We start from the raw sequence: 10,705 nt of genomic DNA, 5'->3' as shown, positions 1-10,705 counted from the left end.
ATCACCATAATAATAGTCTATAATGTTATATGATAATAAAACAATTATTATCTTAACTTGAAGTGAAAGCTTTCATGCAACAGTATTTACAGGCTGAGCTTGAAAATGTGGGACAAAAGCCTGAAAGTCTTAAATTGCCTCGACTGTCTCTTATCTGACACAATAAAACCTTTCAGGCCCGTCCTTTAATTACTGAATGAAACAATACCAGTTTATCTTATTTTGCAAATTTGAAAGAAATAAACCCATAAACTGTCAGTTCACTCAGGAGTTAAACAAACTGAACTTAATGATTAATGTGGGAGCAGAATGAGGTTTTTAGGGATGATGTCAGGGTGAGTTACCTTTTCACCTCTGCCTGGTTGAAACCATCTGTAAATAAAACAACAATAAAGCTGAATCCATCAGTGTTTATCCCACACACAGACGGATGCTGTCCCAGGGTCTGATGCAGCGAGATGGTAAAAGTCTCCAGTTTGACCTAAAAGTTCAAGCAAACCCAGTAAAATGTTGTTTTTATTGAATTAATTAAATTAATATTGTTTTAAACATTATATAATGCAAATAGAATGAGTTATATAAATGTTATGTGGGATGCATTTAAATATAGATGAGCCTGGATTTATTTTCTTTGCAGGTTATTTTTACCTGCAGCTGAAAAAGATCCTTTAAAATTAAATCTGCACAACTTGTCAATGTTCAACCCTCTGGCTTCATGGATTCATTTATTAAGTGTGTTGGTGTAATTTCTAGTTTTAGACAATATTCAGGTTAAAGCCTAATGTGGATAGATAGATAGATAGATAGATAGATAGATAGATAGATAGATAGATAGATAGATAGATAGATAGATAGATAGATAGATAGATAGAGAGAGAGAGAGAGAGAGAGAGAGAGAGAGAGAGAGAGAGAGAGAGAGAGAGAGAGATAGAGAGATAGGGAGATGCTAAAAAAGTTACTTATTACACCTCGAGTATCAAAATAAAAGCGATCAATATACGAACAAAACTCATGTGAAATTGCCAATGCGCCAATGTATTAGTAATATTTCACAGTTGTATTGCGGTTGAGGTGTAGAATTATCTCACAGGTCCAAACGTGTCTTCATTTCCTAAAAAGCAACTTTTAATTCACCTGAAGTTTCCTGGAAATGGAATGATCTGCAAATTGTGTTTATTTGAACTGCTCTGTTTGCTGTTGGTTTTATCTTTAAACCACCGATTTCAGATATTGGTGCAGGAGTCTGAATTGGAATAAATGAAAAGTAGTGAATTTATCCTCATTTGAAATCTGGACTTTTCTCTGTAAACAAAACCGAGGCCACTGACCTTCTCTGTGACTATGTATGATGCTTTACAACGAGATACTAAGACAATTATTGGTCAGATGCGTAATCTGTCAGTGTAGTATCAATGTGGTTGATCATTAGTAATACTCTGGATCGCCTTAAACCTATTAGGGCCAGAGCCCAAATGCAGCAAAGGAGTAAGTAAACACGATATGTGTTGTTAGTACAAGTTGTTCTTCGCTGAAAAATTATCATAATAATCTTTATGTAACTTATAAAAGGATATGATATCAATATAACAAATAAAATGCCCTGTGTTAAGGAGCAGGGAGAGATTAAAGTTCAACAAGGTGATGAGTGAAATCACTGGAGACATTTTATAGGTCCCTATTGGAATGTTTATCATTATCATCTTTTATTAATGGAAATAATTGTTCCTACATCATCAAACACCTGTTGGTTGTTCGTCTAATCTGAAAGTCTGCTGCTGCTGATCTGGGCGTCATCACGCAGATTACACTGCTCTCTAACCCGCGGCCTCCTCTGTGGTGATGCACACCTCGGCTGCCCTTCGCTCCGCCGTACAAAGCGCCAGCCGCTGTGTCCTGTGGGTAGAGTTAATAACCCTGTGGAAACAGATAAATTACAGTCTGTCTGCAGCTTCATCATCGCCACTGACAAGTTAATGACTCAAGTGTTGGTTTTAAGGCCCCAAAGAAACTGATTTTGGTATTAGCAGAATAAACGAGGCAATTTGTTGTCGGACACTAAACATTTTTGACACAATCTCACAGGAACAGAGGCTTAGATTAGTAACTTTAAACCGAAGACATTGTCTTAAAGATAAATAAAGGATCTTAGAGAAGATGATACCTGTTTCTGATGTTACTCTTTTGTCTGAATTTAATACAAAATATCAAAATCTAAAGCCAGAAATATACCAAAGTGTGGGTTTTGTCAAAGTCATTTTTCAACAAATTGCATTAGTGTGAACAGGCACGTAAGCAAACACCCTTAGAAGCACATGTTGCCACTTTGGCATACATTTTTCTGGTCCGTTCTCGATTTTTTAAAATCTGTCAACCATTAACGACAAATAATAACAAGCAGCAAAAACAGTTGATCCAGTACACAGACCATCACGGCTGTTGTGAAAGCGGCCTGTCCACTGGAGCGTGGAGACGAACACGCACCGCTCATTATGCTTTCACACACACCGGTGACACACAGGTTGAGCAACAGAAGGGACAGGGACCATCCGGGGGGTCGAGGACAGTCTCACCTGTCCCTGTGTCCATCCACCTGCAGTACGGTGAGTTACCAAAAATCTATCACACTAACACATTTTGTCTGTGTATCTAATTCCTATAGAGCTCCCTTGTTGTCCAAACACTATTGAACACAATGAATTAGCCAATCTGTTGCACAGGTTGACACCATCCTGTCATTTATTTTGAGACAATCTCACACACACAAACACACACACACACACACACACACACACACACACACACACACACACACACACACACACACACACACACACTCACACTAACCTTAACCATCCAAACTAAATGTCTAACCCTAACCCTAGCCTAAATCAAATCATAACCCTAACCCTAAAACCAAGTCTTAAAAGTGAGGACCAATTGTCCACTTTCCAAAAAAAGTCCTCACTCTTTAACGTCTATGCTCAAAATGGTCCTCACAAATATATAAGTACAAGTACACACACATACAGACTCACTGGGCCTCATGCAAGAACCAGTTGTGCAAACTGGTTCGTTCCTAACTGGCTAAGGATTCAATAGAGTTTTATTTCAGTTAGGAACCAAATTCTCGCTTGATCCAGATGATGATGAATCATGAATAAAAAACGCACTTTTGTGAAAGAGCCAAATATGACATCAACATTTATTTGATTGGAAAATGAAATTATTTAATACTTAATACATATTCTGTGAGTATCGGTATTACTGTTGCTCGAGAAGTTTTTAAGATCTGTGAAATATTTTGTGACATTTTTGCACTTCATTTCATTAATTGTTAATTATTTACATATCTACTTATCCTTCTATCACACCTGTTAAGATGAACCACTTTTCTTTATCTTGATGGAGACCTGCTGTCCTCAGGGCCCGTAACAGGAAACAGTAAAGTTACTAAATATCAGCTCATGTACAAATCTCTCGAGCTCAAATGTCTGTTTTCTAAAATATTTTATGTCTCCTCCAGCTGCTGGAAATGCAGGATATGAAGATATAAGATATTAAACTGGTGCAGAGACAACGTGGTTGATCCAAAAACTGAATTCATGAAATTTAGGCCTTTTACAGATCTCTCTTTACACCATTGTGGTTTATTCTTGAATAGAAACTTCAGTCATAACAACAACTCGAATGGTGGTTTATTTAATTTTGTGTCTATAATAAACTGGTGAAGACGGTTTCTTTTTTGTTGCACTGGATTACGTCACCTCCCAGCCTGGATCCAGCAGCCGGTTTGTTCCATGTGTCATTTTAACCCTTGATCAAACTTCATGGACACGCTCTGAGTACTGATGCTGGTCCAATGTTTGCTTGGCCGTCTCCAGTGTCTTCACTGACCTGTCCTCACCCCACGGCCTGGTCTGTGCACTGACTGGAACATTTGGAAAGTAACTGAAATAAAAAGGGCAAGGGCTACAGTGTGCGTGAGGTTCAGGATCCAGCGGCCATGTGTCGTTCCACAGACTGAGCTGGACCTTAACCTCGGAATTCAGCTTGTCTCCTCTGCTCAGAAACCGGAGACGACAGTTTGATGTCTTCTGTCTCCGAATGAAGAAGTTGGCTTTGAGGAGAAATATGAAAGTTGTCCACAGTTTTAATTTTTTAAGCAAATTCATTGATATGCTGATTGGCTGTCAGGAATTAGATGAGAAAGTTGTTACCACTCTGATACAGTAACCTACCGGAGTCACCACTGGCTGCCTGTGCAACTGTACTTAACTTTGGCATTGTGCAATCGATGTGGCACAAGCTTTATGGAAATATTCTCCAGATAAATACCCCACCTGAAAAATGTAATAGGTAATTTAGCCAACTATTATAGGAGATATAGGCTGTACAGATTCTTACGAAGCCGCAATAATCATAAAAACAATCAAGTGGCAAAAGAATAGAATAAACGCCTGACCATAAACTGATGTTTTTATATAATGTGTTACTAATCAGTGGTGTGACTAATGCATTTTATTGCCTTTAAATAGAGTCAACAATTTTGGTTGTAAAAAAAATGTCCATGGAATACAATTTATACCCTGGTCCCTCCTGCAAAAGATTCTAGTTCATGGGAAAAGTTCCTGCATTTCAAATGTGACTTAACATGCTGCTCGTTCCATAATTATCCACAAGATATGAAATACGCATATTTCTCCCTAGAGGTGCAAGCAGAGAGTTCAATGAAACTAATTGACATTGACATTGAGTCAAATAAAAGTTTCAACCACTCCTAAAACAATTGAATAATACAATGTGCTTTCGTGTATTCAATGGTAATGATTTCTGCAGTAAAATGACTCAACTTGGGAGCATCAGCAAGAAAAAATCTATAAAGATTCAAGGTCAGAGACGAGTCTTAGAATCTAAAGAACCCAGTTCACATCTGTTCCTCACACAAAACCTCATTAATCATGTAAATCCTTTGACTATTTTATGATAATCATCCGTCATAAATCCATCAGTGATCCCATGTTTCCACCAGAGCTTTGATTGTGTCACAGTCTCTCTTCATCAGATGGAGCAGCCGCTTTGATCCTTATCAGCGCAATAAGATTCTATCACCACACCCATGAATCACACGAGGATGGCTGCTTAACTGTGGCACACGCATACACACACACTAACACACAGACACACACAGACACACACACACATAGCTGACTGATACGAGCGAGGGTACGGAAGAGGAAAGTGATGGAAGACGCTGGCATCCATCCACTCCTCCCAATTCATAAACATGACCTGTGCCTGATCCTGCGCTTGGGAGGCCTGCCAGTCTGTAGCCGTGTGTGTGTGTGTGTGTGTGTGTGGATGTGTGTGTGTTTGAATCAGGCCTAGGACTTAAAAGGCTCTATGTTTGCTCTTCATGCCCAAGGTGTGTGTGAAGTCACAGACTGAGCTGTTCCTCCTCTTTTCTTTTGTTGGACCAGCTCAGATCTCAGCAGCTTACGGGATTTGGCAGTTAGTCACAGCACCGCAAACTGTGTCTCGGTGTTGTTTGATTACGACTTAGCCTCTCTCTGATGTGTAGTATTTTTGTTTTCTCTTGCCGTGACAAAGCAGAAACACTTTGGGATTTTCCATCTCTGTCAGGCTGGTGTTCTTGATGTGAATATACTGTGATGCAGCAGTTTGTTCGTCAGGGCAGCACGACCGCTTGCAACATCTACCGCACGCCCCCCCCCCCCTCTCCCCAGACAACTCCCACGCTTTCACTGAAACCGAGCCAGGATGCTCTTCTTTCATTGAACAAATACACTTCCTCTGGTGTCTCCTGCAACTCTGATTATCTGAGGGAGAATAGAGGAGATGTTTGAGGGCAAAGGTCACGACAACCCTCTGCAGTTCAGCTACAGAAGCAGAATGGCCGTCATCACCTGTGGAGCCTCTCAGGGCCACAACCATAATCACTACACCAGCACATATTGACCAATCATAACGTTCATGCTCATATCCAGGAAGTGCTGGAAGGATGAGGCTCCTTTTTGTTCTGTTTAACCCAGATGTTTTTATTCCTGACATGTTCCAGGCTGTAAGGTGCATTTCCTTTCTGCTGTGTTATAGCCAAATTAATATGATCTTAACAATTAATAATTTACTCAGCTTAATTATTTTTTTACAGAAGGAAAATCTCGATTCAGTTTCGACGTGTTCCTAACTGGTCTCTCAGCAAATCTGTAGTTTTATCGCTGAATTTTGTCATGAAAGTGTAAAAATTTTGGACATATGATGTAAATATATTTTGAAAAGATCAGCAATGACATCGATAAAATCAAAAATTGATTATAAGCCTAATGACCCCACAAGACATGACAAATAGTCACTATCCACATATTACACATACATTATTTATGTTTCTTTATTTATGTTTTTTGTTTGTGTGTCTGTAGCTGATGATGATCTGATGGCTATCCTCCTCTTCCTCTTCCTTCTCCTCCCAGCTGTCTCTCTCTCTCTCTCTCTCTCTCTCTCTCTCTCTCTCTCTCTCTCGCTCTCTCTCTCTCTCTCTCTCTCTCTCTCTCTCTCTCTCTCTTCTTCTTCTTCTTCTTCTCCTCTCTCTCTCTCTTTCTCTCTCTCTCTTCTTGTTCTCTCTCTCTCTCTCTCTCTCTGGCTTGCTGGTCAATATTGACTCAGGGATCGAAGCGACAGCCACTTTGTCTCAGATACACGAGGGCAGAGCTGCTATCTCTATGGCATCAGGTGAAAACACAGAAAGGCTGGTCATCCTATATCAGAATTAAAGAGTACTCTGCTCTATACAACCCTGTACATGACGTCGAAATCAGTTATTTACAGATATAAAATGTTGAAGTATTATGAGGCTATTGTTGTCTTAAATATCTCACCACTGAAGAGTTTATTGAATATTTAATAGTATAAATTATCATGGGAACCTCTTTAACACACATTGAGGGCTGCAGATGCACAACCTGGTGGATGTGAAATATCAAAAATGGTAATAAGGAAAACAAATTCTCTGTAGAAATTGGAAAATCACTTATCTATAAATGAACAGATATATATTTTAAATGCCAGACTTATGTAAATAGTTTTCTAATATATATATTGGAATAAAACTTCCATAATCCCTGAAAGCACAACTCAGCATGGAGATGGTCCATCCTCCTGCACAGAGGCCACATGTATCGCCTAGTAATCTATTAGTCAACACTGGTGAGATTTGCATGTGTCTCACACTAACAGTTTGACGCTGGTTACCAGTTCCATACCACTGGTTCATTTTGCATAGGCCTGAGCAGAAGGCACAGAAGTGTAGGACGAATGTTTCAGGGTGTCGATGTGGAGGTTCGCTGCAGACTGTGAACTCACTGCTGTCCCCTAGTGAAGGACTGCGCACCATGCAGGTCTGAAGAGCATAATGCAAACACACACACACAGACACACACACACACACACACACACACACACACACACACACACACACACACAGACACACACACACACACACACACACACACACACACACACAGTCATGCATGCACCAGCAAAACTTCAACTCCAATTAAGTTTTTATTTTCATTTGGGAGTTTTATTGCACTGGTAACACAGCATCTGCCCACAGTGTGCAACAGTAAAGTTGAAACACACACACACACACACACACACACACACATACACACACCTCCAGTATCAGCCATGACCTTACTTTGATCAGACAGACTATGACTAGTCCCTGTAAGGTGTGTCTCTGGGCAATAAATCTCCTGAGAATAGAACATGAGTTAATCAGGTCCAAGCCGTTAGCTGCTACACTCAGTCAGGTCAAACACACGCCTACAAGGAAGAGTGTGTGATGAAGTAAGGCCAGATCAGAAGTTTCTTTATTCAGCAGCACATTTGGAAATGAGATTGGAATGTTGTTATCAAATATTTACTTTGTCTATGTTAACATCCATATTCTGTGTGATCTCTTTGTTGTGCTCTGCACGGAGCTTTAGAGCGAGTTTAATTTCTCTTTTAAGCTGCAACTTTGCTGCTTAGGTTCAATCTCACTTCTCTCAAAGCATGAATTTAATGACTGAAAAGTCTCTAAAACTACACTTGATCAAAGAACAGAGCTAAACTGGCATCTTTTCATATTGTTGGGGAGTTAAATAACAATCTGCATGCAGTGTGTCTGCATGTAAACACTTTAACTGCAAAGCAACTGCAGCTGTTGTGGAGTAGAAATGTTAAAAATCATTAAATGACGTCAATATGTCAAGAATAAAGTCAAAATGTCGAGAATATACTGAATCAAAACACTATTTTGTCATATATTAATACCAATGTACAATATATCAGAAGTAATGTAAAGTGATCTGTGTTTGGTCTTTGGACATATTGTGTTGAAAACTGCTGCTCAGAAGGAGAAACCTCACAAGCTTGGAAAGATGGAACTGCTCACAGCACCTCCAACTGGATTTCAAAGGTCCACAGCAGTTGACTTTATTCCTATTTTTCGAAAAGGAAAAAATCCTTCTACTCCCATTTCTTTCCTCATGCTTGGCCCCAATCATCACATAAACCACTGTGTGAGTATGGAATTTAGAAAAGACTTTGCACAAAAGCAAAGAAGATGTTTCCACCTGATGCAGATGCTCCACAGCAGCTCAGCGGGACGCACTGGGGACAAAGCTTCACCCGGGTGTCTACAGCAGACGATACATGGGATTGTGAATCTCCATCCACGGCTCCCTCCCTGCCCCGTGTTTTTCTTTCTCCTCGTCTGTGCAATTAGAGATTCAGAGGTAATTACTTGCTCGGCTTCCTCTGCCTTTAAACGGCAGGTTCACAGCACCCTGATGAATGCACAGGCACGCACGGCTGCCATTAGCGGCTACGAGAGGTGGAACGTTTGGGCTGAAACTCTGCAGAACAAACACACTGCACAGATCGACACAGAATTACACAACATAACGCAAAGACACTGAAGTGAAAAAATGCACAAGTGCTCTCTATGTATATAGAACTTTTATTCTAACTTTGACAAAATACTTTTACTCAGGTGTTTTACTCAAGTCTCAATTTTCGGCTGCTTTTTACTTTGTTTCAGAATATTTCACAAATGTTTCTATTCCACTTGAACTGTAGCTATATTTGAAAAGAATATAATATACATTCATATAAAATGTGTTTCTATGTACATTGGAAATAATAATAATATAAATAATTTTCCAGCTCCACCCCAACTACCAACCAAATGTTGCTGAATCTTACATCTTACAGACTTAAAATTTAAAAGTAAAAAGTAGTAATAACTGTCTTTTAAATTATATCTCTCATATAAATAAATATAAACTGTGTCAGGCTGTAAAAAAGGATTTGTTTGTCTTTTGTAAAGAGACATTTCCTATCATAAATACTTTTACATTTTAAATGTGTAATGAGTCAACTTTTTAAATACAATCCTTTCATTTTCAAGAAGATGTTTTAAAAACACGTGAAGGGAAATAACAATAAGTGAAATCTTCTCTCTCTCCTCCCACAATCCGACACTCATAGGTTTTTATTTTGGCCATAAAGGCCCCAGCGACAATGTGACAGTAGCTACACCACACGACCTTTAGTGTCAAGATTATTTTTTCTGTCAGCAATTTATTTGCCTGGTCTGACAGACGCAGTAGCAGGTTATCTGCCCAGGTCTGTAAAGGTCTATAAGCTCTTTTTATTTCTTTTTGTCAACAGTTAATGTATAACCGAGTGTGCGAGGAATCAGCACATTTTCCTTTTTTCTCCCTCATACGCAGATCGATGTGGCTTCGCTGCTCGGGAGCTAAATGGGATCATTGTCAGGAGAGAGACACAGGGACACATCTCATCCGGCCTGGAATTCAGACCTGAGATACAGTATCAGGAGAGTTTTCACAGCAAACTGCGGAGAAGTATAACAACAAATACACACTTCTTCAGGGAAAGAAGAAGAAAAAAACACTTGTCATTCTCCTGTCAGCTTGTCGGGATAAGCTCCTGTCTCACAAGAAGTGGACAAACTGTTTTTACAATAAACATGAACTTTGATAGGAGCGGTCCCACCTCCTCTCCATCCACTCAGCTTCTTTAAGTCAGTAAATTAGGATTCTGGCCCCACGCCACCTAATGTAGAAACCGAGTTATCTATTATTTCATGAGTAAAGAGGAAAAGCTTCACACTCAGTCAACCATGGCGTCTGTCTTGTCCCCCTGTGATTGCTTAAAGCACCTAGAGTTCTCACCTTGTCCATGAAGTCATCACTCTCTATTCCAGGAAACAAAATCCCCCCCTAAGAGAACTGATTCATATCCTGTTCATGTAACTTTGGTCATTTTTGATCAAGTCTTCCTGCATGTGAAAGATAATCTAAATAAATCACTTTTACCATCTTCGGGCCCTTAAAACTTTCTATGTGATAGAATGCGAAAAGAAGAGTTTAAGCCACATTCATGGAGTTAATAACGGCTTCAATATCGTTATTCAGGGTCAGAGATATTCTGTCATTTTAGCTTCTTATCACTCTGATGCTTGTTCAATTGTTCATTTCTCCAGTAACTTTGATTTTAATAGTTTTTTTTTATGTTATAAAAACTGGGTGAAGCGTCATAATTGACAGCTGAGACTGACTCATGATTGGTCGAGCAGGTGCATCACTGCTGGAAGACTCTGGTTTTCAAAAGTGCA

Source organism: Limanda limanda, chromosome 6 (assembly GCF_963576545.1).
Source record: "Limanda limanda chromosome 6, fLimLim1.1, whole genome shotgun sequence".
NCBI classification, from domain to species: Eukaryota; Metazoa; Chordata; class Actinopteri; order Pleuronectiformes; family Pleuronectidae; genus Limanda; species Limanda limanda.
The sequence above is the reverse complement of the archived record's forward strand: the minus strand, read 5'-3'. Positions refer to the sequence as shown.